General features: G+C 43.6%; 1 protein-coding gene across 3 annotated transcripts in view; it reads right to left on the reverse strand.

The window, feature by feature from the left end:
• CREBRF (CREB3 regulatory factor) overlaps window positions 1-7,128 on the reverse strand; it is a 65,493-nt gene extending 58,365 nt beyond the window's left edge. The window contains exon 1 of one of the 3 annotated variants that reach the window (XM_067732833.1): window positions 5,798-6,123. The gene's annotated coding sequence lies outside the window, so the exon portion shown is untranslated. Of the gene's footprint in view, window positions 1-5,467; window positions 6,124-6,989 lie in introns of those variants that run through there. The other 2 variants (XM_067732831.1, XM_067732832.1) reach the window with 2 other exon arrangements.
• Window positions 7,129-9,453: the final 2,325 nt, after the last annotated feature.

Consider the following 9,453-nt stretch of genomic DNA (forward strand, 5'->3'; position numbering starts at 1 on the left):
GCAGAAGAGGTTAAACAATTGCATACATTTGTCAAAACTAAAAATTGTGTGAATTTATGTAAATTATACCTCAATAAAGCTAGTTCTAAAAAGAGGTGTTCAGAAAAGGCTATAAAACTAGAGAGAAGAGTACTGCCATCTCTACCTGGGAAAGTTTCAGGCAAGGTGAGATTTGAATTGGGTCTCATCACAGAACAAGTTTAAGGCACATAAGAAGTAAAAAACACAAGATATAACTAGCAATATTCTGCACTGTAGCCTATGAGAAGTGACAACTCTGAATACAAAGAAAAATGCTTCGAAAAAGGAAATTCATAGAGATGGATAATTAGTACCTAGATAGGTATCAAAGACAAGTTGATTTCCCAAGATTTCCCAAGAGGGAATCAACTCAGACATATATTGCTGTTCATATGCAAAATAAACAGTAATGTGAAAGAATTTTTGTTTTCTTTTTAAATAGAGCAAAATGAAAAGTAAGACTCAAAAAAGGGAAAGGAAACCTAAAGAGAGTAAAGGAAGGGATGGCGGCAAGGAGATGAAGTAAAGGTAAGGGACACACTGGGTCAGAATCAAAGGTACCTGGTGACCACAGATGAGAAGACAGAAGGGAGGCGTGTCAGACCTTGATGAGGGGCTAAAAGAAAAACTAAAAACTAGGGGGAAAGAGACCAAAGTCAGAGCTACAGAGACCTGAGTGCAAAGCAGGCCCAAGAGAATTAAAGGACAAGGGAAAGCAAAAATGTTCTTTCCTCCTAAATCTCACAAAGTAGTCCCTTCCTCTTCCATCTCCACCTCTGCCTTAGTTGAGGCCTTCTCATACCCAACCCCACCCTACACATCTTGTACACCTTTTAGACTTCCCTGACTTCCTTCACTAGTCTTCAAACCCAGTTCAAATGCCATCTTTTCTGGGAAGCTTCTCCAACTTGCCCAGGCAGAGCTAGTAGCCCATCTTCCATATTCTCAGGACATGTTGTTCTAAATACTATAATGTTGAACTGCAATGTCTGTCTCCTCTACTCATCAATGGGCAACTCCAGCAGAGGATTCAGTAGTAAGGATGTAAACTCTTACTAAAAACAGTTCAAAAAGCTATAAAGTCTACCTCATCTTTTACAACACAAGTAGGATGTTTGAAGCCTTGCTGTTTAAAGGGTACAGTGAGGGAATTCCCTGGCAGTCCAGTGGTTAGGACTCAGTGCTTTCACTGCCAAGGGTCCAGGTTCAATCCTTGGTTGGGGAACTAAGATACTGCAAGCTGAGCAGTGAGGCCAGGAAAAAAAAAAAAAGGGTACAGTGAATCTTTCAAACAAGAGTATATCCACCCTGCCCCTTGTTTCTCCCTATAACATCAAGGACATTTTAAGTTTTGTTTTCATAATGCTTTAAATTTCTTGGTGAATGGCAAACATATAATAGGGAAGAAGGCAAATTGTACCAGGAATGGTGTGTAACAGTCAAAGGAACTTCCTCTACAAAACAAAAGGGGCAGCTTAAATTCGCCAAGACAAAACATTATCTGGAAGAAAATAAGTGTCAACAAAGAATCTGAAGAAAACTGAAGAAGGACAAAAAATCAGCAAGCTCATGACGCTTTCGTCAGAAACTTGTCAACGTCAATAATACCCAAAGATAAATGAGTGGAAACATGACTTTGTAACAAAAAATGTAAAAGTGGTTTTGGCGTTAAAAGGACAGAATGACAGGATGATCAGAGTTGCTGGGAATTAGTGGAGAGATGAGTAGTTTAGAAAGCTGTTGGGGCAGGAGAGTTCCAATATAGATTTTTGGAAGGAATGTCATGAACTGGCATTGAAAAGGTATACTGTCATGAAGAGGCACACAAGGCTTGGCTGGCAATCGAATGGGATTGCAGTCACACAGTACCATTTTCTCTCTCCCTCTCTTTTCTCTTTCAAATCAAAACCGCAAGTCCTGAGACTGACAACCTGCGACAATGACTAAGCTTCACCCGCTGACAGGGCTGGGGCCTGGAGGCCCCTGGAGGGGGTGGCCTTGGCGGGGAGATGGCCTCTCCCAGCTGCCCTGGGGCCAGGCTGGCTCCTCTGGGCTTCCAGGGAAGGTCCATCCATCCATTTTCAAAGATGTCAAACCACCCTTCTAACTATGGGGCCTCCTGTCAGGGCCAGACCAGGGAAGGCTATTTTCTATTCTGGGGGATTGTTGTAATTTAAATGATTGTTTTAATAAAAATTCTAAGTTGTAAAAAAAAAAAAAAAAAAAGGCATACTGTCACGAAAAGGCATACAAGGCTTGGCTGGCAATGGAATGGGATTGCAGTCACAAAGTACCACTGCAGTCCCCTGCATCAAACTCCCTCCACATCTAGCCTTCCCCATTGGGGTAAATCAGACTTATTAGCCAGAATGATTTTACAGTGCTTCTCCCCCAAAGGGACCCTGCTACATAGATGAATAATTATCCCAAACAGCTAAGAAATAAGAGGTTTCACTCACATTTGCCAAACACCCAAAGACCAAGTGTGCCAAGAGCTAATGACAAATCCAAGGACAAAGCACAAGGTCTTTTTGTTGTTGTTTTTTGGGAGTGTGCGCACCTGGAAGGAATATTCAATGAGTCTAACTAACGGAATGTACCTGAAAAAAATTAACAAAAGAATTCAAGGGGTTTTTAGACATCATCGAAATAGCTTCTCTATAAACTTCCTTACAAGAAAGGGTCAATTTTAACATGAAGACTTTTTGTATGAGAAGATGGTGATTAATTACTCCCTTCCAAGTCAGAAAGCCCAACATCTCTACTAATAGCAGACTGACTTCACTGCCTTCCAGATAAGCAGTTTTTAGCGATTCACTCATTTATTTAAGTAGTTCAGAAGCACTAAAAGGTGTGAGGCACTGGAGATATAGAAATAAGAGGCAGACTCTGACCTCAAGTTGCTCGCTGTTAAGTGGGTAGAGAAATGCTGTAGGGTGGGGAAAGTCCTAATAAAGAGAAACTGAGAGGCAATCACTAAGAGAAAGAAAATTGAATCCAGATTTGGGATGTGGTTTCAAGCGGCCTGAAGCATTAGCATATTCAAAGTACAAGAGTTTGAGAACACAATAACTAACAATTTCCCAATATCCCTCTGTGAGATAGAAAAACATCCCCACTATTAACAAATTAATAAATTGAATTACTCATAGTCACCCAGGCAAACATAGGTTAACTAGAACTAGAAACAAGATTGAACGCCACATGATGCTTTTCAGCTTTAAGAGGTCAATATATTCTCTTTCCTGAACTTCCATGCTCATGCTTGAAATCCAGTTCAAATCAACAAGACTGGTGAAATATTACATAAAAACAAAACAAAAAACTACACATGAAAAAGTATTTGCCTGTGTAATATTTTTAGTTACGGCATCTCTGCTTCATTGGGCACTTAGCACCACCTGACATTTTCCAAGGAAGGGGAGTGGCGGCAACCTAAAAATTTTGGGGGTCTTCTTTGAAAAAGCACTCCACCTTATTTAGGTAATTCTAGAAACATCTCAGGCAACAACACAATCAATGTGGCTTCCAAATTAACTATATGTGTATGTATATATATATACATATATATATATATAAAATATATAAATAAGAGCTAAGTGTGTTATCTATTCACTTGACCAACCTCTCTTCAAACAGCTGTACAGTTTTGTTACGAATGATGTGTTAAATGCACTTTTAAACCTCAACAGGACCATACCCTTGAATATACTGAGGTTCTTAGAGACATCTTAAAGCCAAATTTTTTTTCAATCACAATGCATCTCTAAAGTAAATAGGACTTAATAGTCCAACATTTACTTTAAATGGTTTTTCAGGAAAACACCTATTTGCAAATAAAATAAAAATATAGAATACAATGTTGCCATGTGCTCTTACTCTAAAAATTCTTCAAGGCAGGAGATATGTACATTCTGCAAGTGCTCAAATATTACTCGAAGTTCACGTTTATATATGCTGCAATAAGTTAACATCTAAGTACTTAAAACCCAGAGACTGATGTCTTGGAACATGGGTTGACAAACAAATTATAGCCTTCAAATACAGCCTGTTCTTATAAATAAAGTTTTACTGGGTTATAGCCCCAAACATATTGTCTATGGCTGTTTTCATGCTACAATTTGCAGACCTCAGTAGCTGTTACAGACACTACATGGTCCACAAAGCCTAAATATTTACTACTTGACCCTGTACAGGAAGTCTGTACAGGTTACACTATCTTAGAATCATTAGCACCAATGATCTGACAAATTTATGTCCAGTCTAAGAGTTTATCTACTCTGAAAGACAAACTACTGAATACGGTGAAAGAGGATTCATCCCCAAAACATCCAAGTACAAACCCACATGGAAACAAACCTCTGCTGAATCACTGAAAGTCTCGTAGTTGTCAATCTTGACTAAAAACTAAACTTTAAAAGCGAACAGGGAATTTAGTTCTCTTAATCTTTTAAAACTGTGCTACATTAATAGAATCAATATGCAAACTCACTGTATTTTCATTGTCACTTGTATTTAGTTCACCACCACAAGGAGCCATAATTATTCCTTTATTCCTTACACTGGCATCCAAGAACCCACACATGTTAAACTAGTAAACCAGACGAGACATAGTTTTTGTAAAAGCTTGTTTCCCCCTGTCATGACAGACAGAAAATGGGATAGTAAGTGGAGGATCCCAAATCTCTTCTTTTGGATATATTTAGCCTCTTCTATGCTTACTAGTCTAAAAATTCCAAAGATGCTTTATCAATCATATAAAAGAATTACATCCAAATAAGTCCTGTTGGATCTATTTACCATTCTTAGAATAAGAGAAAAAATAAGGTAATATTTTTATTTGTCATAAAAATTATATTTAATAGCTGAAGTCTATCAAATAATCAGGGATTATATTTTCATATATCATTCTTAACAGAACTGTGAGTCAATCATATCAAATTAATACAGAAATCGATAAATCATTTATTTACCAATTATTATTTTTCTCCAATTAACAAAATAGGAGATAATGCAAATTCCTAAATAAAAACAGTCAACTCTTGAATAGCCCCTGCACGATATACCTAAGGCACGTTCCTAACCATAAGTGTTTAACCAAAGATGCAACAACAGCCTGGTACCCTTGACAATACCATTGCAGTCACAGATTGTAAGGTTATGTTAACATGAAACTAAATTAAGCATCTAATACGGCGGACAAGATGCCAAAATAATCGTGAACCAAATAAAGTAAAATAAGTTACTTTCTAATTACTCATACCATTTCCTCTTTCATCTTTGGTGTTTCTCCTAGCTATTGTGGATTACAAGAAAATGGGGAAAAAAATATTTAGAAGTACAACCAAGTGACAAACAGTTTACCACAAATCACAAGATTTACAAAGAAATCTTATTTTCTGCTTTTTTAAAAAGAAATAAGTCAGCTCTTGATCCTATTTCTCACCTGCAGGGTATTCGCAAGACAGAGTCTTAAAGAACCTTCAAACCTAAATAATTTTCTCATGGCTCAGTTTTCTCACGAAGCTAATTTAAGTTAGCTACTAATTTATGTAAGCAGGAGGGGCAAATTACTACTAAGCTAGGGCAAACACGAGGGGCCTGATCTTTAGAAGGTATCCTGATGAAAAAACGGAGACCCCGCCCAGCCCTTAACTTTTCTCGGCTTTTCTAGTCCTGGCTTCCTCTGTGCAAAATCCAGAAAAACATAACTTCCTCCTCACTGCTTCTATCTGAGGCCTGGTGCAGAAATTTAGACCGCTAGTTATCCAAGTACCTTCTTAAGGCTCAAGCTCGCTCAGAAACAGCAAAAAGGTTTGCCTTCTTGGGTTAAAGGAGGGCAATTACAGGGTTTGGCGGCCGGGTTTGTCAGGAAGCGTAAGGCCGAGAAAGAGGGCGAATCCAGAGACTGAGCTCCATCTAGTCCCAGGAACCACCCCCAAGGGGCGGCTAGACTGCCCTCGGTACTTCCCTGCCTCCTCTGCTCGGGTGGGGAGAGCGGTGGGTCGGGGTCAAGCTCCCCTGAGCTACTTCATCGTCCGATATGACTCGCCTTCGGACACCCGAAACGCCCCCGGCCCAGCTCCCTTGCCCTTTGCCCTGTCTCCTCCCCTCTCAGTGACCCACCACCACCGGTCCCCTCCCATCTAACATGGCCGCCCCACCCGGCCCACCCCGGCACAGCCTAACATTTGGGGGTCCGAGGCACCGCCTCCCCTACTCTCATTGGCTTGGCAGCCTTCATCCGCCTGCTCCATTGGACAGCAGACCTGCCACTCTGCGCAAAAAGCTCCGCCTCCAAGCCGCTTCAAGCTGCTTTGAGAAGACATATAAACAAATCCCGGGAGGGAGGCCCCCGCTCGCCAGTCGCCGGGGCGGGGACGGGAAGGGGAGCGGCCACCCCCGAGACACCCCTGCCTGGAGCCCCCCAACCCCCAGCCCGCGCCTCCTCGTCTCCTGTCAGCCTGGTTCCAACCTTCGTGGCCCCGGCCCTTCCTCACACGCCCCTCTCTCTCGTCCTCCCCCGCCAGCCTCGCCTCCCCTCCCTTCCCCGGCCCCTCCCACCCGCTCGCTTCTCTGACAGGCCGGTTGCCGGCAGCCACGGCCCCGGGCTCCGAGGCAGCGGTGAAGGGCCGGGCGGCCTGGCAGGGCGGACGCCCGGCACTGCCCACCCCTGGCCTAGCCTGCCTCCCGCCCGTAGCTCCCTCTACCGCCGCCCCGCGCTTTTATATAACCATCCCGGGCCGGGGGTGGGGGAGGGGAGCCAGAACCCCCGTGACCGGCAGGCGGCAGCCTGCGGCCCGCGCGCCCCCAGACTCTGCCCTGGTCCTGGCCCCCGCCCCGCGCCGGCCCAGCGCAAAGCCCCGGCGCTGCCACCTCCTAGGCCAGCGGCCCTCCTCCGCCCCCCGCCCGGCTCGTCCCCTAGTCCTGGCCCCTGCGGGCTCCGGGTGGCGGGCAGCGGAGCTCACCTGTGGGAGTGGGGGCGGCTCAGGGGCTGGGTCCGGTTCCGCTGCAGGGGCCGCGGCCCCTCTCCATGCTTCCTCGGGTTTGTTTTGTTTATGTCCTTCCTGACGGGTTCCCGGAAATCGCGTGACTCGCCCCCCTCACGTGGGCCGCGGCGAGGAGGAGGAGGGAGGCGGGGGCCCGCCGGCCTCGGGCCAATCGCGAGGCGTCCTGCAGCCCGGCCAATCAGGAGATCGGCCCGGTGAAGCACCCCTATCACATGACGCGGGAGGGGCGGGTGGCCGGGAAAAACCAGAAAGAGGGGGCGGAGCGGGGGCTCGGCGCCTGCAGCTGCATTGTGGGCGTGGGCCGTCTGATAGCCAGCTACCCTCACGTTTCTCGGCGCTGTTCGTTTACAAATGCTTTCACGTCCTGCATTCTATCTAACCTTAGAACTACGCTGTGAGGCCGGAAGTGCTCGTATGCCCATTTTACAGTTTAAGTTCACTGAAACTTGAAGGAATCTACGAAAACAGAGGGCATTAACTTAGGAGGGGGATTGCATCCACTTTCTGTTTTATGAATGTTCTTCGCATCTGAACCTCTCAATTCACTGAGAAACTGACCTTGCCGTCAGTCGTTCGATCATTCTTTCAACTAATATTTATTGCACACGTTTGCTCCAGACGCTGGAATAAACCAGATTTCGTGCACCTTTGAGACAGCGATCTGTACACAACGGTACAAACAGAATGCTACCAGAGCGCCTAGACAAACAAGCCTTCGTAACACATGTACCTGAGTGTGTGTGTTTCCTAATTCTATTAATAATAACACGCAGTGCTAATACACCAATTTTTCAGACGGGGAAATTAAGGCTCAGAGAGGTTGTTACTTGCTCAAGGTCAGGCAGTTTGTAAATGACCCAACTGGGACTAGAACCCAGTTCTGTCATCACAGCCTGCGCTTGCAGACTGCTCTTTATTCTCCTTAAGGGCACAGAATTCATCTTCTGAGCACAGAAATCTGATTTTAGTAAGCATTGGGAAAGGACGATTGGGGAACAGAAATGCTTGACTAGATTCCTTTAGGATGCCAGTTTCCTCTTAGGAGTAATTGCCTTTGAAAAGGTGGCTCCTCTTTGCACACATATAGAGAAGTAGTAACGTCAATGTCAAAACCATGGACTTTTGAATCAGAGAGTTTTATAGGTCATAAGCTTCAAGAGGACAAGGACCAGCCTGTATTGTTTATCCTCTACCTTTCATGCCTGCCACATAGTCATTAAATACTCGTTGAATAGCAACCTGGATTTGAAACCTTGCTCTACCGTGTGTGAATCAGCACAAATTATTTAACCTCGTGAGGCTCCACTGTAAGTAGCTCATGGGGTTGATGTGAGAACTGAGCGAAAATAATTCGTATAAAGCACTTACCATAGTGCTTCAAATATAGTGAGCACTTAATGAATGACAGTATGATTAGATTGTTTCAAGGACATTATTTAGAAGATCCACAGCAGACTAAATACAAGCAAGGATAACTTTAGACTTCAGCAGTTAAACAGCTACTGAAATAATACTTTTGTACACCATATTAATAGATAAGTATATGTAGATACCAAAGAGGACAGTAAAAGTAAATCTCACCTCTGTATCCTTCAAAATGCCTTAGGGTCTCAATACCCAATGAAGGAATGAGTATTTTCCCGATTGCACAGAAGTAGCAGGACTATAATTATTTTCCTAAGTCTAACATACCACCTTCTAATTTTCCACACGAACTGGAGTTTAAAAATGAAACCCCAATAGAAAAACTAGCTTGGGAAGTTTGAGCCATGTTCCTCTCACTCATTCATGAGATTCATGCATTAAATCTCTGTAGGTCACAGATAATCCTCTCTCGTAATACTATATTTGGAAAAACTCCAGCAGATGGTTAGCTTTTCCACTGTTACTGCCCTTTGAACATAAGTATTTTCACCTCCTCTACTGGGCAACAGTTTCTTGGGCTCAAGGACCACCCAGATTCTTCTCCCAGCACGAGACTCTGCCCATTGAAAGCACTTACTAATGAATTACGTTGTATTCCCGCATTTGCATGTTCTGTTGTCTTGGAAAGGACAGACTTTTGGCTAACAGAGACCTTTCCATCAAGCTTTATTAATGACTACTTCCTGCTCTGAAGTGAATGAAATCACTGACTCCTAATTGATTTCTGTTTCTCTGGGCTTTATCCTGCCAGTCAAAGTTGGCAGGGAGTTAGGACTCTGGAATAGCACTGCTTTGAGTTTCAGAAGGCTCTTCTTGTTCTAGCCACAAAGCAGTAACCAACTGCCATGACCACTTCCAAAATGCTTAACCTTGATATTGCAGAACCATTTACATAGTGGGATAGCCTGAGTCAGAAAACTATGTTTTACCCAAATATGAGTCAATGGGGTAAAAAAGTAATACTTAGGACTCCACTGAATTCTTGAAAATAATTTTT

Source organism: Pseudorca crassidens, chromosome 3, assembly GCF_039906515.1.
Source record: "Pseudorca crassidens isolate mPseCra1 chromosome 3, mPseCra1.hap1, whole genome shotgun sequence".
NCBI lineage: Eukaryota > Metazoa > Chordata > Mammalia > Artiodactyla > Delphinidae > Pseudorca > Pseudorca crassidens.